Genomic DNA, 2386 nt, shown 5'->3' with positions numbered 1-2386 from the left:
GCCAATACGCTTGACTTAAATCGAGCGTCGTTAGATAATTGGCTTGTCGTAACTCATCAAGAATACCCGCCATATTTGGTAATGGGTAGGCATCTTTTTTCGTTACTGCGTTAACACGCCGTAGGTCTACGCAAAACCGAAGTTTGCCATTGGCTTTCTTTGCCATGACCACCGGGCTTGCCCAATCGCTTTGCGATGGTTCGATGATGCCATTGGTTAGCATTTCATCAACCTCTTGCCACATAGCTTGGCGGATTTTCTCCGTGCATCTATGAGCTCGCTGTCTGATTGGCTCGTGATCTTGCACGTCAATTATGACTGCCGGTAATTTGGAGATTCCCGGTTTTCCAGAAATGGGGGGTAGCTTGATTTCTAGAAAATCGTGTAACCTCTGAGCGTTATCTGTATCGGGAACTGTTAAGCCGTTACATATGACTACACAATTTAGTCTTTCGGCATTCGAGAACATAAATTTATTCTGTGGTTTTTCCTTATACGCCCATTCTCCTGCTGAGAAGTCGACAATCACGCAAGTGTGACTAAGGAAATCCAGTCCCAGAATAAAATTGCTAGACAAGGATGGCATCCATAGTGTGTCCACTATAGTTGTCTTCCCCTCCAACAGGATCGGTATCTTAGCGGATTCATTAACTTTGCAAACGCAATTGTTTCCGACGGTAACTTTCAAGGTTTCTATTTTTCTGGACTTTATACCAATTGATTTAAATAAATCTATGGCTTTTTGTCCTGCGAACGTGCGTGATGCACCAGAATCTACTAATGCACGCAGTTCGTTCCCTTGAATGGTGACTGTCATGTAAAATGCTAATTTCTCGGCACTATTACCACATGTGGTAATTATTACCTCGGCTAAATCACCAGTCGATAACTTGTCTTCGATCGATAAATCTTCGAAGATTTTGGTATTGACAACCAGAGCGTCTGGACGCTCCGCATTGTTTTTATTTACATTCTCTAACCTGGGCATTTCCGATGGGTTTGAGAACGTGCGATAACTGTAATCATGCTCGATATTCGAACATCCTTGTTCCGAAATTGGATTTTTGTGATTACTCGGTATCTTTTCGTCTTGCTCCATTTGCGAGATTTGCGATATCTTTTCATCCGACGCCTGGAGCTGCGTAGAATTCTGGGTAGAATTTACGAGCTCCTCTTGTCGTTTTTTGACGAACAGTTAGGACATTCCGCAAGGGAACGTCTTTTTGCCCGCATCGATAGCAGAACATCTTTCTGGCCTCTTTACACATACTCCAACCGTGTCCCGATTTACCGCAATTAAAGCAGGTCATATTCGAGCCAGGTTGTTTCTGTTTAGAGTCGCGCTGACCTTGATGTTTATTAGTAGCTTTCTCCTTCGGTTTCGATTTGGAATTATTGTTCCTTCCTCGATTACCGGATGATTTGAAAGCTTGTAGATGCTCTTCGGTATCTTTTGAATCTTCTGGTGTAGATTCATCGGTATCTGAGTCGGAACTTTCGTCCACTTCAAGAGCACGCACTGCGTGTCTCCTAGACTCCCGTAGCTTTCCACGATTGCCTTTATATGCCAGTTCGGGAACTAAAGTTTCCTCTGGCATAGCAGGTGGGCGATATCCTAATGACGGCCGATATGCGGCTTCGAAATTGAGCGCTAAACGCTCAAATTCTCGATACGTCATCGCAGTATGTATAGCGATACCTCGTCTATACGCCGGTAGCATGTTCTTGTGCGCGATAGCAATTCGGCTCCAGTCCGATCTATCTCTGCCTATTTTGCGAATATACGATTGTATAATTTGCAAATACGCTCGCACAGGCTCGTTAACTCCCTGAGTTCTTGTAAGAAGCTCAGTTTCCAACTCCTCCTCCCAGGTTTGTGATCTGAAATATGCCCGTAAACCGGACTTAATTTCAGACCAGGTTGAGAATTTGTTATCCTCAAACCACATCCTCGCCACACCAGTTAAGATGTGGGGAAATACGTCAACCAGGTCGGAATCTCTAATCCTAAGCAGATTCAAACGGCGTCGGTCCTGGCAATGAAGCTCTCAACCGTTTCCGTTGAATCGCCCGCAAAGGTTAGATTCGATTTCTGGAGTGACTCGAGAACTCGCCAACGGGGCATGGTGTCTTCCCCTCGGCCGATATATTTTCCGGGTGTCTTGCGAGTGGCCTTCGTTACGTAGGCTCCTCGATACACCGCAGCGGTACTTAATCCCGAAGCTTCGTCAGAAGCTAGTTGGGATTCGATATCTTCGCCTGGCCTGGTCAGTGTCAGCAAAGGCTGGCCCTGATTGGCCGGTCCTGGTTGGTTCGTCGCGTTTTTAGGCGGACGGCCTCTGGGACGCTTAGCGGGAACAGCCTGCGCTGTTCCTCCGATAACTTT

Source organism: Prorops nasuta, unplaced genomic scaffold (genome assembly GCF_024137725.1).
Source record: "Prorops nasuta isolate Cenicafe-Biocafe unplaced genomic scaffold, Cenicafe_Pnas_1.2 PNAS00001, whole genome shotgun sequence".
In the NCBI taxonomy this organism is placed as follows: Eukaryota; Metazoa; Arthropoda; class Insecta; order Hymenoptera; family Bethylidae; genus Prorops; species Prorops nasuta.
Note: the sequence above shows the minus strand (reverse complement) of the source record.